The sequence below is a fragment of the Myodes glareolus genome, chromosome 9, assembly GCF_982192425.1.
Source record: "Myodes glareolus chromosome 9, mMyoGla1.1, whole genome shotgun sequence".
Classification (NCBI taxonomy): domain Eukaryota; kingdom Metazoa; phylum Chordata; class Mammalia; order Rodentia; family Cricetidae; genus Myodes; species Myodes glareolus.
Genome location: NC_142034.1, coordinates 22,354,968 through 22,377,676, shown reverse-complemented (window position 1 = coordinate 22,377,676; position 22,709 = coordinate 22,354,968). Strand labels below are relative to the sequence as shown.

Below are 22,709 nucleotides of genomic sequence, written 5' to 3'. Positions count from 1 at the left end.
ACAGCCGGCTGGCCCCTCACCAACCACATCTCTCAGTCCCTAAGTTCCCCCATGGGGCCCCACCAACTTGTCTGACCTTACAACTGCCTGAATTGTTCTCCCAACTCACAGAAAAAGGGACACAGAAGTCAGAGGCCTGCCAGTGCTCCTGCCACAAGACTCAGTGACACAGAGGGGTTCCGGAGCTGCTGACAGGTCTCTGGGACTAGGGAAGCAGGAAGGCCCTGACTTGCGGGACAAATGGTGGCAGGGCCAAGTTGGGCCCAGGTAAACAAGTCCAGAATAGCCAGGCTCCTGCTCCTCCACCCCGAGGTCTGAAGAGAGGGCTCTGTGAGGAGTCAGGTCTCCAGTGGACCCGCAGGCCACAGGAAGAGCTGTCCACAGAGGACAAGACTGGAAAAGAGGCCAGGGCATCAATACAGGAAAGAACAGACTTCTGAGGACCCAGATATGGGGATCCCTCATCCGGGCAACCCCAAGTTGACCCTCCCTCTTCTGACGCTCGCTGCTGCCCCATCTCTTAGCGCACTCCTGGCCTTCTCCAAAGCTGCGGGTTTGGTGCTGGCTTTCTGAGGATGGGGGAGTGTCCCCCAATGATGTGGAGAAGCCTCTGTGTTCAGATGCCATGCCAGGGGACACAGGGGGACACACAGGCCCTTGGCCACCTCACAATCCAGCTGAAGAAGAGAATGGGTACAGAGGAAACTCACAGGAACTGGAAGGAGGGGAAGGCGGGTGGGAGACAGTGGGCTTCTGGAAGGGCCTTACCACACGTGGAAGGCCTGTTGACGTTAGAGTCAGATTCTACAACTTCATGGCTTTTTGTCGGCTTACTTGTTTGTTTTCCTTTTTATTTTTAAAAGACTTCTTTTATCCCTGAGGCATAGCGGCACACGCCTTTAATCCCAGTCCTTGGAAGACAGAGGCAGGGGGATCTCTGGGAAGTAAAGGTCGGCCTGGCCTACAGAGTGAGTTCCAGGGCAGCAAGAGCTACCCAATGAGACCCTGGCTCAAAAAAAAAAAAAAATCAAAAGGAACAAATTTTAAAACAGGCTTATTTTATATTTTATATGTTTAAGTGTTTGGCCTGCAAGTATGTATGTACACCCCCACACGCCTGGATCCTGTACGGGTCAGAAGGCGTCAGATCCCCTGGAACTGGAGTTACAGATGGTTGTGAGAGCCTTGTGGGTGTTGGGAACTGAACCTGGGTTCTCTGCAAGAACAGCAGGCACTCTTGACCACTGAGGCATGTCTCCAGCCCACTCGTACTTCATTGCTAATTGTGTGTGTATGTGTGTGTGTGTGTGTGTGTGTGTGTGTGTGTGCTCCACACGTGTGTGGGTGTCCACAGAGGCCAGAAGTGGGCATCAAGTCTCCTGGAGTTCAAGTTACAGACTGTCGTGAGACATCTCATGTGAGCACCGGGAACTGAACTCAGGTCCTCTGGAAAAGTGGTTCCTGACTGCTGAGCCATCTCTTCAGCCTCCTTAATCTCTTCTTTTTAAGTAAGCAGAAAAATGATTACACAACCGCTGTCCTCCTCTTAGAACGAACCCACCCATATCACTGGCACGCAGAGGACCAGTGACTGTAAATGGTACCCAGAGCCCCCAAGCCCCTCTCCAGGCTCTAGTCCCCAAAGGTGACCATCACGTCCAACAGCCTAGGCTCGTGGGCTCTGCTTGTGTGCTCTATAGAACCAGATTCGATTCATACACCGTGGGCTCTCACAACATCTAGGTCAGCATTCTGTCTTGTTGCTCCCGACATCCTGCCACAAGAAGAGCTGCGTGTGGCGTAGTGATGGTGACACACGGGGGAGCCCTGAGGAACATACCCCGGCAAGAGGGACCAGCCCAGAGCCAGCCAGGTTGCCCAGGCAGCCCTGGACTGGGAGAGTCACCCAGAAAGAGGAAGTGCCAAATATCAGCTTAGCTCCCAGGATGGAGAAGCCACAGCCCTGGTGCCTTCCCATTGCCCCAGCCCTTGGACCCTGTCCAATCTCCCCCCAGATCCAACCTAGTCCTCTGGGTGCTGGAGAAGAGGAAGGGAGTCCTGAAGGTAACAGAGGCACATTCAAATGAGACCAGACTCTATGAGTCATCAAAGTAACTGGAGGCCTAGATTTCCCAAGTTTAAATCACCTTCGCTCTGTCCCCTTCTTCCCCTAGGCCCCCTTCCCTCCCCCCCCAAAAAAATTCCAGCCTCTCATTGTCCTCCCTTCATCCATGAATACAAATTTGGCTCTCCTGGGACAGAAGAATGCAGGTACCCAAGAGGGCACCCGAGACCAGGCCTCCGCCTTCCAGGAGCTCTCAGACCATCAGGGAAGGGAAGAACGCGACCACCACTCTGAGGGAAGAGACGTCTCTAGCTGCTTGGCCTCTATGCATGGGTTAACCCAAGACTCTGCATTTCTGGCCGGCAAAGCAAGAGTTGCTGAGGCTGCGGTCTCAGTCCACACTGGAGTGGCGGGGAGCGGAGCAGGTGTGTGGAGAGACACGGGAGGATAGAGGCGGGCAGAACAGGACGGCGCTGAAGGGATGCAGCTGGGAACCAGCGGTCGTGATTCCAGCCACAGCGCTGCTCTTGCGGCATTTGGCCTTTTCCATCCCGGGGCCCAAGCCTCGCCAAGGGCCCTCCTCTCCAAAGTCCCCAAGACTTGTCTGGACCCCTGGACCTGGCACACTGCGTCCTTTTCACCTCTGAAAGATTTGGTTTGTGTTTCAAGATATATATATATATATATGTTTTTTTGAGGCAAGATTTCTCTTTCTCTGTGCATCAGTTCTGGCTGTCCTGGAACTCACTCTATAGACCAGGCTGGCCTCAAACTCAAGAGTCCCACCTGCCTCTGGCTCCTGGGTGCTGGGATTAAAGGCATGCACCACCACTGTCTGGCTCATTAATGCTTTGAATTGAGACTGGAAGGAAGGAGGTGATACCCATGGGCTCTGCCTGGACTACAGGGATGATTCCCTGGGTGTGAGCCTTTGTCAAAACTCCTGGACTCCGACTGGGGATGTCGCTCACTTGGTACCGTGCCTGCCAGCCATACCCAAAGCCCTGGATTGGATCCCCAGCACCACATAAGACCATGTATGACGACACACCTGTCACCCCAGCACTTGGGAGGGGGAGGCAGGAGAATCAGAAATTCAAGGCCATCCTCGGCTACATAGTAAGTTCAAGGCCAGCCTGGGCTATGTGATATCCTATCTGAAAAAAAAAAAATCTACATAAAAATAAAATACTTCATGAACGCTGTAACTAAAGTAAATGCCTCTTGTTTTATGCATTTTTAGAAAAAGAGAAGATGGGGCCCTTCATAATGACGAACATAAGGTTTTCCTCATGAAGAGCAAACCACAAAGGCAGGGGCAAAAGGTGAGCTGCCAGTGGCAGCCATGGCCTCTAACACTCATAGAGTGCATCCCGCGGACTGAGGGAGAGGAGGGGAGGGGCAGAATCTCCTGATTTTGAGAATAACATTCTGAACACTATGGACTTGGAGAGACCTACTGGGCTCTTGGGCAATCAGCACCACCAATACCTAATTGAGCACCTACTGTGTGCCCAACCCTGATTCCAGTCTTCACCTGGCCAAGGTGACCCTGCCTATTTTTATACAGCTAAACATGATTTCTACAGAGCCAGAGAGATGGCTCAGCAGATCAGAGCACTGACTGCTCTTCCAGAGGACCCAGGTTCAATTCCCAGTACCCACATGGAAGCTCACAACTGTCTGCAACTCCAGTTCTGGGGGATCTGATGCTCTCTTCTGGCCTCCAAGGGCACCAGACACACAAGTGAAGCACAGACATACACGCAGATAAAGCATTTGTACACCTAAACTAAACAAATAAAATAAAAATGGTTTTTACATTCCAGATAGTTTATCTTTTTTAAAGGAGAGGGGGTTGCTATATTGCCCAGCTTAGCCTCCCAAGTCCTACTGACTACAGGACATGACCAAAAAGTCCAGCTTTAAGTAGTTATTTTGTTAGTGGGTTTTTTTCCCCCTTTGGTTTTTGTTTGTGGAGAACAAGGTACTATGAAGCCAGGCTAGCCTTGAACCCCTGAGTGCAGCGATTACAATGGGTGTCACCATGAACACTCCAAGACCAGGCAAGGTAGTTCTCTTAAAACATCAAAGGAGCCAGGCAGTGATGGCGCACGCCTTTAACCCCAGCACTCGGGAGGCAGGGGCAGGAGGATCTCTGTAGGTTTGAGTCCAGCCTTGTCTACAGAGTGAGTTCCAGGACAGGCTCCAAAGCTATAGAGAAACCCTGTCTCAAAAAAACAAAAAACAAAACAAACAACAACAACAACAAAAAGGAACAATATTTGCCAATTTGGGGATATTTGTTTCTCCCTCCGTGATGCTGAGGCCTTTAGCATGCTGAACAAGTGGTCCACAAGCTACAGCCCCAGCTCAAGATAACTTTGTGACCTGTGAAAACTGTATGTAATTCACATGTAGCTGCCCATAAGGAAAGCTTATTGGATCACCGTCTCACAGTTCATCCTTCCGATCTTTCTCACCTAGAGCATAGAGCCTCAGAAGCCTGAATTGTTTACTTCAGAGGCGGCCCGTGGGACCTATAAAGTAGGAGTCTCCACTCACTGCTCACCGAGTTGCCTGGCAGGAGAAAAAATTCACTCCGTTTCAGCCTCTCTTGGTCCCAAGAGGTACCAGTCTGAAAGGCAGCAGCGCCCCCTGCCGGTAGTTCAAACATCTGCTCTGTGCACTGACTCTTGGCCTCTGCTGCCACCTGGTGGTCATTTCGGAAAGTGCGGCTAGGAGATGGGCGTGGGCGGTGTAAAATTCTTAAAGGTTCCATGGAAGCACCCACAGGGTGTAGTCAGGTGCGTCAATAACTGAGACCAAAAGTGCAAGCCGTTGTAGGCAGGACTGGAAGGAAGCCCACAGGCCAGTGCCCACTAACAAAGTCGAGGAAACACATGAAAGCACCAAAATGAGCTTAACAAATGCTACCTGCGGCCCAAAATCTCTAACTCCTAAGGAAACAAGCAGAGACCACAAGCTGTAGGCACAGGAGGCTCCTGTACGCACTCCTGCACCTGGAGATTCCGACTCAGATTCTCATGGTTGTGCGGTAAGCACCTTATCCACTGAGACATCTCCCCGGCCCTCAATCCACTTGCTTTCTGTTGCTGTGACAGATACAATGGCCAAAAGCAACTTCACAAAGGGCTTATTTCATCTACTAATTAGAGTCTATCATCAATAAAAGTCAAAGTAGAAATTTGAAGCTGACACCGTGGAGGAGCGCTGCTTACTGGGTTGCTCAGCCAGCTTTCTTACACAGCCCAGGCCCTCCTGCCTAGGGATGGCACCACCCACAGTGGGCTGGGCCCTACTACGTCAGATAGCAACAGAGAAAATGTCCCACAGACATGTGGACAGGCCCAGCTGATGGAGGCAACTTCTCAATTGACGGTCCCTCTTCCCGGATGTGTTAAGGTGGCAACCAAGGTTAGCCGCCACACCACTTCCTTGGGCGCCATGCGAGGCGCTATACTAGAGACAGAAACTCCCTAGAAAGGAGCAACATAGTCACAACTCCCAGCACCTGCCTAATAGGAGGGGAAATACCCAGACAGGACTCAAAGAGGTAAAAAGGCATATTTAGGGAGGCTAGAGAGGCATCGGCAGGCAGCCCTGTGGCCGCTCACCTTGCTATGATAGGAGGTTCCCAGCAGCCTGACAGATAAGTACATTAGCCAGGCAAAGACACAGGGGAATTGCACCTACAGAGGTCACAGGTGACAAGCTGCTGAAGGGAACGGAGTGGCGAGAACATGGGGTGGCACAGACAAGGGGTAGCTGAGGCTAGAGAGAAAGGGGGCTGAGGTAAGCTGAGGCTTCTGAGCTGGGGATGCACCAGGTGGAAAGAGCCTGTCCTAGCTCTAGGGAAAGAGGGAGCTGTTGTGTGTTCTAGGATAGGAAAAGCCTGGATACAGTGTATTCTTCGGGACCACCCACTCAGTCACAACAGCTCTAACAGCTGACAAGCCTTCCTCCGGGTTGTGTCCCAACGCGGAGCTTCTTCTAGACCTTGAGGGAACACAGGACAGCCCTCGCCCTAGAGTAGCCTAGCCAGCAGATCCCTAGCAGCAGGCGCAACCCTCCAAGCGCCCCCCGGGGGAGGGGGGGGAGGGGGGGGGGTGCAGACTCCGAGTGGGAATCTTGCTAACTGTGCAGCCTTGGGTTTGCTTCTTAACTTCTCTGCACCTCTATTCTCTGCCCTGGAGGAAGGTGTGAGAAGTCGGATGTGGTGATCACGTGAAGTCCCAGCCGAGGAGCCGGACACAGGGGAGTTCTTCGGGCTCAAGGACCGGTCAGCCTACTCCATGAGTCCCAGGTCAATGAGTAACCTTGCCTCAAGAAATATGGTGGACCCATGTGAGAAACAGCTGGGGTTGGCCTCTGACCGCCACACACACACACACACACACACACACACACACTCAGACAAGGGTCTGCGGTCTTCAGCAGTGTTCATGAGAGAGGGACCACCTTGGAAGTATTCAGCGCTAGGGCCAGTAGATGCTGATACTGGTGGATATTTTCCTGATAAGCTCCTAGGAGCTCATGGCCTACATTTTTGTTTGTTTGTTCGGGGAGGGTTGTTTTTGTTTTTCGAGACAGGAAAACTGTCCTGGAACTAGCTCTTGTAGACCAGACCGGCCTCGACCTCACAGAGATCCGCCTGCCTCTGCCTCCGGGGTGCTGGGATTAAAGACGTGCCCCACCACCACCTGGCCATGTCCTGCTTTTTAAAATGTGTCACCAATAACTGAGAATTCCGTCTGGAAACATGCCCCCCCCCCACTCTATAAGAGAAAGAAATCTGATGTGTGGCCTGAAGTGGTCTTATCAGATACAGTGCTCTCAACTCCCTCTCTCTGCCCTGCCCAGGACATATAAGATGGCCAGCCCCTGCCAGCCCTCTCCGCCGCCCCCACGCCCCTGCCCCTCCCCTGACCAGGGAGCTTGCTCTTCATAATGGAAACAAAGTGGTCCTCGTTTTATCCTCCCCACTGCCCCGACTTCCCCTGACTCAGCTGAGGCTCAGAGGCCCCAGGCAACCTTTGCCATCGCTCTGCTGCCTCCCACCAGTTCTCCCTCCCCCAGCAGCCCCTTTCCTCCGCTCTCACCCGGACTCTGGCACATGCCTTCAGTTCCCACGCCACCTTGTCCAGTCTCTGCTGCAAGGGACAGGGGTGTCCCCTCCTTCTAGACACAGCCCAGGGACCTTTACAAAAGGGACACGATGCCTTCTGGCCCAGGAGCTGAGAACCTAGGACCCTGCTCATTCCAGATCTGGCGTGTGCCAGCCCCTTTACACACTCACACACTCACATTGCATATGCTGTAGGCTAGCCCCGGATTTGGAGCAGTTTCCACATGCCCCAGACCGGCGCCTGTCCTAGGAAGTGCTTGTTAACTTCAGCTCCTGTGCAGCCCCAGTGCCCCAGTCCCCTGCCTTCCTGCTGTCAGCTTACCTTGTCCCCCTCCCTGAACTCCCTCAGAGCCCTGGCTAATTAATCCCTGCCACCTGGACCTACAACCGTGGTTCTCACCTTTTGTTCCCAGTGAAGTGCCCGGCAGGTGCTTAAACACCAGTTGAGTAAATGAATGAATGAGTGAGTGAGGGCAGGGAAACCCACCCATAACTGCCACCCAGGACACTGGCCCTCAGTTGCAAACTGTGTCATCACCCACTGATGCCACCCACTCCATCCCAGAGAGCTTGTAGAGACCCACTTGGGCTAAGACAACCAACCCCACTGGAGAACCCAGTGCCAGGTCCAGCGAGTACAGCGACCCCTGCTGGCTGCGCGGCACGACTGCCTCCCAAGCTCGGGTAGGAGGTTCCCATGTCTTCAGTTCGCACCCCACCTGGGCCTCCACCTGCCTGGAGCAGTCGGGACCTCGGGAAGAACAGCTGTGAGATGCTGGCAGCCGCAGGGCCGCTTGTCACTTGAGGGATGCCGGACATCCGTCATCCAGAGTGACCCCTCCCCACACAGGTGGGCGGCTGTCCCCGGAGGGACAAGGAACTTGCCCAAGGCCACACAGCAAGAAGTTTTCATACATTTTAACTGTAGTGTTTGTGCGTGGGTGGCATGCATATGTGCGTGCGTGCGTGCGTGCGTGTGTGTGTGGTGCCTTGTGGAGCTCAGAGGGCACCTTGCAGGAGTTGTTTATCCGCTTTCATTGTGCTGATCGGCAGCATGGAACTCAGGTCCACAAGTCTGATGCCAAGAGTCCTTACTCGCTGAGCAAGAATTGCTGCGCTGGGTCGTTTTCACTGATGAGAAAAATTTATGGAAAGGACCTTAGACAGGAGCAGGGCCGCCTGAGATTCGGGCATCCTCCTGTCCCACGCTCAGCAACAGAATTCTAGAAAGGCAGAAAATGTGTGTGGGCCTGGAATCATCAGCCCTACCTACCGTGTCTTGCTCTTGGGAAAACAGGAAGTGGAGAAACACATATGACGAATATTCTTTGACGTTTGCCTCAACTCCACGATAGACCCTTTGCTATTCCTTCCACAGACACACAACCCCACACTTGCCCTAAAGTCCTCCAGCCTTAGAGATTGTGACACCCTCCTCTGGAGTCTTAGCTGTCCCTAAGCATTAGGCGTAGGCTGCAGGTGCCCAGTCTCCAAACCTGGTCTGTGCTGCCATCGTGTGGCCACCATTGGAAGTGCACCTGTTCTATGACTACTTAAGGCCCTGAAATTCAAAATCTCTTGGGTTGAGGGAAACAATCACGTTTGGGGCTCCAGGAGATACAGAAAGGAAAAGGCATAAGGGCGACCTCCAGACTCAACTTGGAGTCAGGTTACCTCCAGAATAAAAGACCATGGTAATTCAGGAGATACCAAATCCAGGTCACAAGGAAAATTCACTTAAGGATACAAAGTGTGGCCAGGCGATGGGGGTGCATGCCTTCAATCCCTGCTCTCAGGAGGCAGAGGCAGGCTGATCTCTGTAAGTTAGATGTCAGCCTGGTCTACAGAGCGAGGTCCAGGACAGCTACACAGAGAGTCCTGTCTTGAGAAAAAGAAAAAAAAAATTAAAAAGTGTGAATCCTTGAGTTTTGGCACAGGATGTGTGATCATAGAGACAGAAGGGGGTGGCAAGAAAAGCCGCCATTGTTTCAGCGTCACCCAGCTGATGCGGGGGCAGGGGAAGAAGCGTGATGACAGTACCAGCTACAACCCGGGAACCTGCGAGCAGCAGGGAGACCGGGACTTGGGATTTTGCACTCCTAGCAGAAGGTACCTGAGAAGAGGTCTTTGGGGCAACAAGAATTAAGAAAGGTGGGGGCAAGTGGGGTTGGGAACAGGAGGGATCAAGTGGGGGCAGAATATACTGGGAGAAATGATAGGAATTGAGGGCCATTTGGGGGCAAAGTGGAAACCCAGCGCAGTGGAAACTGTGGAATAATTGTTTCCACTCTGTGAAGATCTGTGAAGATGTATTGCTGTGGCTGGGGTAATGAAGAGCTGAACAGCCAATAGCTGGGCAGGCGGGAATAGGTGGGACTTCTGGGCAGAGAGGACTCTGGGGAGAAGAAGGTGCATTCGCCAGAGAGACACAGGGGAACCAGGATGCCCAGTGTGGAGATGAGGTAACCAGCCACGCGGCAGAACACAGACTAAAAAATGTGGCTTAGTGAAGTTCTAAGAGCTAGTGGGAAACAAGTGTAAGCTAAAGGCCAAGCTTTCATAATTAATAACAAGTTCCCATGTCATTATTTGGGGACTGGTGATCGCTGTAAGAAAGTACTACTACTAATGGGACCCAACATGGGGACGTGTATAGTGACATAATGCTGAATAAACCGCAGTGCATGGAGCCACAGCTCCTTTAAGATGCCCTGCTGCACAGCTGAGCACTTGAGCGGCTGGTGTGTTACTTGCTACTCGAAATTAAAGCACCTGCCACAGTGGCAACCAGAGCTGGGACAGTGAGGTGCTGAGATTGTTGCTGCCTAAGGACCAAAAGGGGGCAGAGCCAGTTGCCAGCATGCAATGTGCTGAGTAAGCTAGCCACAGGGTGGCAGGCCTTACAGTTTTAAGATTTGGCTCATGAGGTCAGAGAAGGCTGAAGATGCACATAAAGTCAGGCCCAGGCCAAGAAAACCTCTGAATAAGTAATAGTGTGCTTTAAAATGTGCTTGAGCCGGGCAGTGGTGGCGCAGGCCTTTAATCCCAGCACTTGGGAGGCGGAGGCAGGCAGGATCTCTGTGAGTTTGAGGCCAGCCTGGTCTATGAGAGCTAGTTCCAGGCCAGGTTCCAAAACAACAGAAAAACCCTATAAAAAAAAGAAAAAAAAGAAAAGTAAGAAAGAGAAAAAAAGGAAAGAATAAAATGTGATTGAAGATGCCCAGCAAAATCTCAGCAAAATTCTTCAAAGACCTCAAAAGAACGGTATTCAACTTCATTTGGAAAAGCAAAAAACCCAGAATAGCCAAAACAATCCTGTACAATAAAAGAACTTCTGGAGGCATCACAATCCCTGACTTAAACTCTACTACAGAGCTACAGTACTGAAAACAGCCTCGTAAAACAGACAAGAGGACCAATGGAACCGAATAGAAGACCCGGATATTAATCCACACACCTTCCAACACCTGATTTTTAACAAAGAAGCAAAAAATATCAAATGGAAAAAAGAAAGCATATTTAACAAATGGTGCTGGCATAACTGGACATCAACATGTAGAAGAATGAAAATAGATCCATATCTATCACCATGCACAAAACTCAAGTCCAAATGGATCAAAGACCTCAACATAAAGCCAGCCACACTGAACTAAAAGAGAAAGTGGGAAGTACACTTGAACACATTAGCACAGGAAACCACTTCCTAAATATAACCCCAGTAGCATAGATATTGAGAGAAACAATTAATAAATGGGACTTCCTGAAACTGAAAAGCTTCTGTAAAGCAAAGGACATGGTCAACAAGACAAAACGACAGCCTACAGAATGGGAAAAGATCTTCACCAACCCCACATCAGACAGAGGTCTGATCTCCAAAATATACAAAGAACTCAAGAAATTGGTCATTAAAATAACAAATAATCCAATAAAAAAATGGAGTACAGACCTAAACAGAGAACTCTCAACAGAGGAACCTAAAATGACTGAAAGACATTTAAGGAAATGTCCAACATCCTTAGTCATCAGAGAAATGCAAATCAAAACAACTCTGAGATTCCATCTTACACCTATAAGAATAGCCAAGATCAAAAACACTGATGACAACTTATGCTGGAGAGGTTGTGGGGGGAAGGGAACACTTCTGCATTGCTGGTGGGAATGCAAGCTGGTACAGCCACTTTGGATGTCAGTGTGGCGATTTCTCAGAAAATTAGGAAACAACCTTCCTCAAGACCCAATAATACCACTTTTGGGCATATATCCAAAGGATGCTCAATCGTGCCACAAGGACATGTGCTCGACTATGTTCATAGCAGCATTATTTGTCATAACCAGAACCTGGAAACAACCTAAATGCCCCTCAACCATAGAATGGATAAGAAAAATGTGGTACATTTACACAATGGAGTACTACACAGCAGAAAAAAATAATGACATCTTGAATTTTGCAGGAAAATGGATGGAGCTAGAAAACATTATTTTGAGTGAGGTAACCCAGATCCAGAAAGACAATTATCACATGTACTCACTCATAGGTGGTTTTTAAACATAAAGCAAAGAAAGCCAGCCTACAAACCACAATCCCAGAGAACTTAGACAACAATGCGGACACTAAGAGAGACTTACATAGATATAATCTACATGGGAAGTAGAAAGTAGAACAAGACAAGATCTCCTGGGTAAATTGGGAGCATGGGGACCTTGTGGGAGGATTGAAGAGGGAGGGGAGAGGCAGGGAGGGGAGCAGAGAAAAATGTAGAGCTCAATAAATATCAATAAATGAAGAAAAGGAAAAAAGAAAAAATGTGCTTGAAGAAAGAAAAACATATGTTGTAGAACTGTCCAGACAGCCAGTCCACTGTGCCAATAAAGCTACCTTGAATCTAGGACAGAGTCAGTGATTGGCTGACTAGAATTCTTGGAAGACTTTGAAGGAAGACTAGAGAGGACAGAAAGAGTCTTGGGAAGAGTTTGGGAAATTTTCCAGTGTTGGAGGGTCTAGAGAATGTGGAGAGGGGGTCAGCCAATCACTCTACTTTTCTTGAATTTTTCAAGTCTTTATCTCAATTTCTTCTTCCCCAGTTTTTATTATACTAGAACAAATTAAGTAATCATTTCATCTGGCAGCTATAAAATGGGTATAGACAGGAGCTAGAAAGATGGCTCAGCGGTTAAGAGCACTGACTGCTCTTCCAGAGTTCCTGAGTTCAATTCCCAGCAACTACATAAACCACCTATAATAAGATCTGGTGTCCTCTTCTGGCCTACAGGCAGGATACTGCATAAATAGACATTTAAATTAAAAAAAGAAGAGAAAAGAAAAAATGGGTATAGACAGTCATAGAAAAATAGATAAATAGTTTAAAAATAATAAAGTCTTTAAAGAGAGAGTAAGGTAATACAAAAGGAATAAGCCATGTAAGGATGGGAAATATCATAATACAGGGCATGAGGATCATATCGAGTGCTTTGTTAACTTTAAATAGCTTGAATGCTAATGAGCAAATGGAAGTCAGGAAATGTATTGCTGGGGAGGAGAGGTTATGCTTTGTTTCTACAGGAAACAAAAAGGCAAGGATTCCTTCAAATTAAATAAAGACGAGATTTGATTGGGGGAGACCTCTTGAAAATCTTGGCTACAAGCATTTAAAAAAAGAAAAAGAAAAACTACAAGACAGATGGCATATAAGCTGATCTCTCTGCTGGGAATCTGAGACTGGATGAGACATGATAAATCTTGTTGGCTATGGAGCCCTCATGGCAGTTTGGTTATACAGTCCAGGGTTATAAAGTTGACAGATGTCTTTTATCTGATCAAATGCACAACAGAAAATCATCGTTGTCTGAGTTGTGCATACCACATATTCCATACTTGTGTTAATGCACATATGTGTGTTACCTTTAAAAGCCTGTGTGTTTTCTGAACAAAAAAGACTGGATATCAATAAAGACAAGTACCCCAGATGATCCAGCCTCTCAGAATGCCTTTTTGGAGGTTTCCTCAAAATTCTGCATTCAGAAGAACTTCAAAGCTGCTAGCGGAACTGGTCAAACCTCACAGACTATCCAACCAAGACTTCATATAAGCTCTACATTTTCCAACACACAAAAAACTAAATAAAAAATAATACAGCTGTCTCTTCCAGGACTTGATCATTATCCCAATTTTTTCAAGGTCCCCTTAAGATGTCATTGCTCCCAGACAACAGGAAATAGTAGAGAGAGCCTGATGCTCACATTCCCAAGAGGTGGGGAGAGTGGTTTTTGGATATTCAGTGTGTTATGGATGTTTACCATCCATTTAGGGAAGTTGGTTACAAGTTGTTATTGGTCATGGTCAGGAAACTAAGCAAAGGAGATTAGATTCAGGGATCTTTTTCTAAGAAAGGGGTGGAAGAATATAGAAATGATAGGATAAAAGAGTAGTTTATTGAATCTACTTTCAAACTATTAACGTCAAATATTTTACATAGGCATGGGTTTTCATGTATTGATACAAATTTAAGATTATTTTTGTTGCCAAGTGGTGGTGGTGCACACCTTTAATCCCAGCACTCAGGAGGCAGAGGCAGATGGATCTCTGTGAGTTCATGGCCAGCCTGGTCTACGAGAGCTAGTTCTAGGACAGTTAGGACTGTTACACAGAGAAACCTGTCTCAAAAAAAAAAGAAAAAGATTATTTTTGTTATAACATTCTGTACATATATTTCTACTCTCATTTAAGGTATTGTACCTATGCAGTTCATTTTAAAAATGCAATGTATAGTTCTAATCCTTAAAAGCTATTATTACAAACTGTTTAGGATAATTTAAAAATGTAGGTGAGTAGTTAGTCATATATAACAAACTTGTAGTTATGTAGATGTGTATTCAAGGTCAAACAGAGATATATTTTAGATAGGCAGGTGTTCTTCAAACACTTCAGAGAGCTATAGATTATGGCATTTAAGATGTTTTAATGATATAAGGTTTTTCATAACAGTGAGACACATCTGCTCCTGGAAGTACCAATTTACTTCAAAAATTGGTGGTGGGCATCAAAGAACCTACATATGGAGTTTGCTTTTTTTGTGGCAAAGACAGCCACTGGGAAAGCTTGCCCTTGCCTCAGCGGCTGACAGTATGCTGTCCAAATTGGATAAGCAGAACACGAAAGAAAGTGACTGACAAACTTTGCCAAGGCAAGCTAGGAAAGTCCTTCAAAATTCCTGCTTCACAGAAAATATCCTGTCAGATATTCTAGGCCTATAGACTGAAGATGGCTGTCCCAACACCAAAGAGGAACTTTGGGTGAATGTGGAGGAAACCAGCTGTTTCTGTCATTTTTATAATTTTGGAAATTGCTTGCTCTGCAATTCCTGTTTACTCAGGTAATAATATATACTTCTCAAGTCTCTGATGGGGTGGAGGAATAGATAGTTATGGTTTTATAGTTTTCTTTGTTACAAAATTTTTAAAAATTTACATAAGAGATGTCAGATTTATAAGGTTGAGAAACATAAAAGCTTAAGTTGTTTTTCTAAGAAAATGTTTTAAGGTCTAAAAAGATATTTTTAGGATGGTAAGACAAGTTTTGACAGAAAGTGGTTTAGGTATAAAACTTTGGACTCATCATGTTAGGATAGAAAATGGAATATTTTCTCTGACTATGCCTAATACAAATGGATTGGATATTGTGAATGTATTTCTCACTTGATAATTGTTCTTATTGTATATAATTTTACTATGTTAGAGCTAAAAATCCTTTTTTTAGGCAAAAAGGGGGAAATGTTGCAGAATATTTGTTTACACTGTGTGAAGATGTATCACTGTGATTGGTTTAACAAAGAGCTGAATGGTCAATGGCTAGGCAGGAAAGAATAGGCAGGACTTTTGAACAAAGAGGACTCTGGGAAGAAGAAAGGTGGATTCACCAGTGAGACACAGGGGAAGCAGGATGTGCAGAATGGAAATGAGATAACGAGTCCCATAGGAACATAGATTTTAAAATACGGGTTAAGTTATAAGAATTAATTGGTGTAGGAAGAGAAAGCCACTAGTTAGTTCCCAGCTGCCCAGAACTGAAATAATCACACAGAAACTGTATTAATTAAATCACTGCTTGGCCCATTAGCTATTGCTTCTTATAGGCTAACTCTTACATATTAATTTAACCCGTTTCTACTAAACTGTGTATCACCATGGGGCAGTGGCTTACCAGTAAACTTACAGCACGTCTGACTCTGGCAGCGGCTCCATGGCTTCTCTCTGATTCCGCCCTTCTTCCTCCCAGCATTCAGCTTAGTTTTCCCCACCTAGCTAAGTTCTGCCCTGCTATAGACTCAAAGCAGTTCTTTATTCATTAACCAATAAAAGAAACACACAGACAGAAGGACATCCCACACCAAATTGGAAGCAAACCTAAGACAAAGGCCAAGCTTTCATACTTAATAGTAAGTCTCCATGTGAGTATTTAGGGGCTGGTGATCCAAAGATAGTCCAACAAGAAAGCTTATTATAGACACTCCAGGGACTCTGTGAGAGTAACCCTATCAAAGACTTCTAGTTACAGGGGACACAGAGCCTGAACAAGCCATCTTCTGTAACCAGACAAGACCTCAAGTGGAACAATTGGGACCTACCTAGGTCAGACCCCTACAGGCTCCCTGATCTCTGTAAGCTCCCATGAGTCTCCGTCAATTGATTCTGTAGGCTATGTTCTCCTGGTGTCCCCGTCTCCTCTGGTTCCTCCTGTCCTTACTCTCCCTCCTTCTCAGGACTCCCCGATCTCTGCCTAATGTTTGGCTGTGAGACTCTGCAACTGCTCCCATCAGTTGCTGGATGAAGTCTCTCTGACCTCTTTGAGGACGATTCTTCTAGACTCCCATTCCAGAGCACTCTGTAGGCAGGACTAACTGTAGATGGAAGGTTTTGTGACTGGGTTGATGTACCAATTAGCTTTAGTATTTGTCCAGAAGCAGGATTGTGTTGTTGTTGTTGTTGTTGTTGTGTTGTTTTGCTTTTTTGTTTTTTGAGTTTTTGTTTGTTTGTTTCTTTGGGTTTTTGGAGTTTTTTGGGGGGGTTGGTTTTTGTTTTGTTTTGTTTTGTTTTTGTTTGTTTGTTTTTCAAGACAGGGTTTCTCTATAGCTTTAAAGCCTATCCTGGAACTAGCTCTTGTAGACCAAGCTGGCTTCAAACTCACAGAGATCCGCCTGCCTCTGCCTCCAGAGTGCTGGGATTAAAGGCGTGTGCCACCACCACCTGGATGGAAGCAGGATTGTTGATCATATGAAAACTGGTTCTAGTTTTTTGTTTGTTTGTTTGTTCATTTGTTTTTAAGAAACACTCTCCTGACTTCCAGCCCTGTGGGATTTTACCACCATTTTTCACAGGTGAGAGAACTTAACTAGGTAGTCAGTTTCAAGGCAAAACCTTGGGTCACGGGCATTCACTGGAAGCTAGGGTTCTGACATCACCTCTGGAGAGAGACTTGGGAACACAACACAGGCAGAACAGAGCTGAAGCACAAAGTTAGTAGTTGTTACCATGGCAGTAGGGAAGCCAGGTTAGAGGTGGGGGTGGAGAGGAGACAGCTGGAATGCTGGGAGGAGTGCCAGCAGAGCAAGCGATTTCAAGGTTGACCCTGTGTCAGGTGACTCCATGTATCAGTTACAACTTTCCAACGGGCTGTGTGGCTAATGTGGCCCCCTGCCTCTGGAATCTACCACTACTATGTTACTGCTGTTCAGGCTGTCCTAGATCTTTCTTGTCTGTTTCCATGTGAGCCCAGCCTATAAACAGTTGAGTCGTCTCTCCAACCTCTGGCCTGGTTCTTTCTATACAATTGAGAATGATAATATTATCTTGTTTTATGTCAACTTGACATAAGTTAAAGTCATGAGAGAAGGGAACCTCAATTAAGAAAATTCCTCCATAAGATCTGGCTGTACAATCTATAGATTCAATGCAATGCCCATCAAAATCCCAGCAAAATTCTTCACAGACCTCGAAAGAACGGTACTCATGTAGAAAGGCAAAGAACCTAGGACAGCCAAAACAATCATGATAAAAGAACATCTAGAGGCATCACAATCCCTGACTTAAACTCTACTACAGAGCTACAGTACTGAAAACAGCCTGGTATTGGCATAAAAACAGACAAGAGGACCAATAGAACCAAATCGAAGACCCGGATATTAATCCACACACCTTCCAACACCTGATTTTTAACAAAGAAGCAAAAAATATCAAATGGAAAAAAGAAAGCATATTTAACAAATGGTACTGGCATAACTGGACATCAACATGTAGAAGAATGAAAATAGATCCATATCTATCACCATGCACAAAACTCAAGTCCAAATGGATCAAAGACCTCAACATAAAGCCAGCCACATTGAACCTTATAAAAGAGAAAGTGGGAAGTACACTTGAACACATTGGCACAGGAAACCACTTCCTAAATATAACCCCAGTAGCACAGACACTGAGAGAAACAATTAATAAATGGGACCTCCCAAAACTGAAAAGCTTCTATAAAGCAAAGGACACGGTCAACAAGACAAAACCACAGCCTACAGAATGGGAAAAGATCTTCACCAACCCCACAGCAGACAGAGGGCTGATCTCAAAAATATACCAAGAACTCAAGAAATTAGTCATCAAAATAACAAATAATCCAATAAAAAATGGAGTGCAGACCTAAACAGAGAACTCTTAACAGAGGAACCTAAAATGGTTGAAAGATACTTTAGGAAATGTTCAACATTCTTAGTTATCAGAGAAATGCAAATCAAAACAACTCTGAGATTCCATCTTACACCTATAAGAATGGCCAAAATCAAAAACACTGATGACAACTTATGCTGGAGAGGCTGTGGGGGAAAGGGAACACTTCTGCATTGCTGGTGGGAATGCAAGCTGGTACAACCCCTTTGCATGTCAGTGTGGCGATTTCTCAGAAAATTAGGAAACTACCTTCCTCAAGACCCAGTAATACCACTCTTGGGTATATATCCAAAGGATGCTCAATCGTGCCACAAGGACATGTGCTCAACTATGTTCATAGCAGCATTGTTTGTCATAGCAAGAACCTGGAAACAACCTAAATTCCCCTCGACCAAAGAATGGATAAGGAAAATGTAGTACATTTACACAATGGAGTACTACACAGCAGAAAAAAATAACAACATCTTGAATTTTGCAGGAAAATGAATGGAGCTAGAAAACATCATATTGAGTGAGGTAACCCAGACACAGAAAGACAATTATCACATGTACTCATAGGTGGTTTTTAAACATAAAGCAAAGAAAACCAGCCTATAAATCACAATCCCAGAGAACCCAGAAAACAATGAAGACCCTAAGAGAGATATACATAGATCTAATCTATATGGGAAATAGAAAAAGACAAGATCTTCTGAGCAAATTGGGAGCATGGGGACCTTGAGAAAGGGTTGAAGGGGAGGGGAGAGGCAGGGAGGGGAGCAGAGAAAGATGTAGATCTCATCAAATATCAATTAAAAAACACATATAAGTAATATTATACAGACTGAGTAGGCTGTATTGAGGAATATACATGTCTATGCAGATACATATATGCATGTAACAACAATAATTAGTGAAAAATGGGCCATCAATTTGAAGAAAAAGATCAAGGAGAGGTATATGGGAGTGTTTGGAGGTAAGGAAGGGAAGAGAGAAAATATGTAAGTATAATCTCAAAGATAAAAGAAAAAGCTGTATAAAAGACCAATCAAAAATAAGTAAAAGAAAAAAGATCTGGCTGTAGGAAAGCCTGTAGGGCATTTTCCTAATTAATGATTGGTAAGGGAGTGCCCAGTCCATTGCGGGTGGTGCCATCCCTGGGCTGGTGGTCCTGGGTTCTATAAGAAAGCGGCTGAGCAAGCCAGGGGGAGCAAGCCAGTAAGCAGTACTGCTCCATAGCCTGTGCTCCAGTTCCTGCCTCTAGGTTCCTGCCCTGTTTGAGTTTCTGTCCTGACTTCCTTTGGTGATGGACTATGATATGGAAGTGGAAGCCAAATAAACCCTTTCCTCCCCAAGCTGCTTTGGCTGTGATGTTTCATCACAGAAACAGAAACCCTAAGGAAAGTGATCTTGAACTTAAAAAAAAAAAAAAAATATATATATATATATATATATATATATATATTTGTATTTATATGTATGTGTTTGTGCCTGTCTGAATTTATGTGTACCAATGAGTTTATGTGTTCCATGGGTGTGCAGATGCCTGTAGAGGCCAGAGCATGCCGGGTTCCCTGGAACTAGAGTTGCAGATGATTGTAAACCGTTTGAATTGGGTGCTGACAGCCCTACTCAGATCCTCGGAAATAGGAAATGAATAAAAGCTAAGAGGCCAGGGATGGCTACCTACATACAGACTTTAGGGTATTTTCCTAAATAATGCGCTTTGAGTCACCCTTGTTTGGCTGGCATCTACCAGCAGATAAGAGGGCTTCCTGTGTGTTCCTGTCTATAAAATGGTGGTGGTAAATGGTTGTGTCTCATCGAGTGGATAGAACAGCTAGATGTGATAGGTGAAGGTTTGGGAAGCCCCTGGCAGAGACCAGAGCAGTGATCTCCGAAGCCAGGGGAGAGAAGTCTGAGAAGTCCCTGGAAGTAGAGGAGCAGATCTCTTGCCTCCTGAGCTGCTGGAGGGACTTTGAGTCACTGTCCTTGCTGACAGATGGGGAAAGTACCTTAAGATAAATTTATCTGGAAAATCTCCCGGGAGCCTGGAGAAGAGCTGAGGGACCCGTGCAACACACCTGGGAATGAAGGCAAGAACAGAGGGTTGAAAATAAGGCAAATGCCCAAAGAAAGGCTGGTTAGGACATCTGTGCACCCAGAAGAGGAAAAACTATGTAGCCAGAAGAAAAGAAGCCACAGCCTCTTTGTGGAATTGTGTTCTTTTAGCCCAGGAAGAATCTTAAGATATATTGTCAATCTTTCGTTATCTGCAGCAAAGGAGAAACATGGTACAGGAGCTGTCCAGACACTTGTCCCCAGAAGCTAACAAAGCCCCAGCATGGTGGCACACATGTACAATCCCAGGCCCACGGCTGACACAGGAGGGTCATGAGTTCCAGGTCAGCCTGGACTACAGAATGAGACCTCATCTCCAAAAACTTTTTAAAATCTGTACGTGAGGGCCTAGAGAGATGGCTCAGTGGTTAGGAGCAGTGGCTGATTGTCTAGAAGACCCAGATTTAATTCCCAGCACCCACGTGGCAGCTCACAACTGTCTTTAACTCCAGTTCCAATGGATCCAATGCTGGTGCGGGAGAATTGTCTGTATTCTGTCAATCATATTTTAATAAAACGCTGATTGGCCAGGCAGGCAGTATAGGCAGGAAAGCCAGACAGGAAGTAGAGGTGGAGCAAAGAGACTGGGAGTATTCTGGAAGCAGAAGCTCTCTCAGCCACTCCTGCGCAGACCACCGAAGAGGCAGCATGTAACATGTCCAGCTGAGAAAGGTACGGAGCCATTATAGCTAACATAGATGAGAATAATGGGTTAATATAAGTTATAAGAGTTAACAAGAAGGTCGCACGCGTGAGGCCGGTCCGCAGCAGTCGACATGCGCTATGTCGCCTCTTATTTGCTTGCCGCCCTTGGGGGCAACTCCTCTCCCAGCGCCAAAGACATTAAGAAGATACTAGACAGCGTGGGTATCGAGGTGGACGATGACCGGCTCAACAAGGTCATCAGTGAGCTGAATGGGAAAAACATTGAGGATGTCATCGCCCAGGGTGTTGGGAAACTTGCCAGTGTGCCTGCTGGTGGAGCTGTGGCTGTTTCTGCTGCCCCTGGCTCTGCAGCTCCTGCTGCTGGTTCTGCCCCCGCTGCAGCAGAGGAGAAGAAAGAAGAGAAGAAGGAGGAGTCCGAAGAGTCGGATGATGACATGGGATTTGGCTTGTTTGATTAAATCTCTGCTCCCCTGCAAATAAAACCTTTTTATGTAAAAAAAAAAAAAAAAAAGAGTTAACAAGAAGCCTGACCTAATGGGCCAATCAGTTTATAATTTTATGGAGTCCTGTGTGTGATTTCTCTTTGCGATTTGCCAGCTGCGGGGTACTGGGCGGGACAGAAACCCCAACACGCCAGCCCCTCATGTTACACAATGCCCTCTTCCGGCTTCCTCAGGCACGGGGAATGGAATGCATATCGTGCACAGGTGTACACGTAGACAAAATATCCACACATATGAAGTAAGATTATCATTTCTAAAAAGCTAGATATAGTGGTGCACACCTGTAGACCCATCACTTGACAGGAGGATCAGGAGATCGAGAATAGCCTGGGCTACATGAGATCTTGTCCCAAACCAAGGAAGAAGAGTTGAGGATGCAGCTCAATGGTGGGCAATTGCCTATCTTCTGGAAGCCTTAGAAAATAAAGGGAGAAGGGGAAAGGAAAGAAAGCAAAGCTTAAAACATTGAGACCTACCAGCCAGTGGTGTCAGATGACTTTAATCCCAGGACTCAAGAGAGAGGCACGTGGATCTCTGTGAGTTTGAGTCCAGACTGGTCTACAGAGTGAGTTCCAGGACAGTCAGAGCTGTTACACAGAGAAACCCTGTCTCAGAAATATATATACATATATATATCAAGAGCTGGGACTAGAGAAACGGCTTAGCTGTTAAGAGCATTGGCTGTTCTTCCAGAAGACCTGGATTCAATTCTCAGCACCCACATGGCAGCTCACAATTGCCTGTAACTCCAGTTCCAGGGCATCTGACACCCTCACACAGACAGACAGACAGAAAAACAAAACAACAATGAACATAAAATAAAAATAAGTAAGGGCTGAAGAGATGGCCTAGTGGTGAGAGCACTTGCTGCTATTCCAGAAGAACCCAGGTTCAATTCCCAGCACCCACATGGCAGCTCACAACTGTCTGTAACCCCAGTTCTAGGGGATCTGACACCCTCACAGAGATAGATATAATTGCAGAAAAAACACAATGTGCTTAAAAATAAATAAATCTTTGCCAGGCAGTGGTGGCTGACACCTTTAATCCCTGCACTCAGGAGGCAAAGCAGGCAGATCTCTGTGAGTTTGAGGCCAGCCTTGTCTACAGAGCACATTCCAGGACAGGCTCCAAAGCAACACAGAAAAACCCTGTCTCAAAAATCAGATAGATAGATAGATAGATAGATAGACAGATAGATAGATAGATAGATAGATAGATCTTTTAAAAATCATAATCATATACTTTAATGATTTGTTATATATGTGTATATATACATATATATGTATATACACGTATATAGAGAGAGGAGGGGGAGAGAGAGCGCTAGGCACAATGGCACACACCTTTGATTTCAGGAGCTGGAAGTCAGAGGCAGGAGGATCTCTGTGAGTTTGAGGCCAGCCTGGTCTATATAATGAGTTCCAGGGCAGCCACGATGACATAAAGACATACTATCTCAAAAAATAAGTACAGGTAAACACATAAATATATATGCCACATCTTTCTGTTAGTCATG

General features: G+C 46.2%; 1 pseudogene; it reads left to right on the top strand.

Annotated features, from left to right (window-relative positions):
* Positions 1–20,760: 20,760 nt before the first annotated feature.
* LOC146893298 (large ribosomal subunit protein P2 pseudogene) lies at positions 20,761–21,198 on the top strand (annotated as a pseudogene).
* The last annotated feature ends 1,511 nt before the right edge of the window (positions 21,199–22,709 follow it).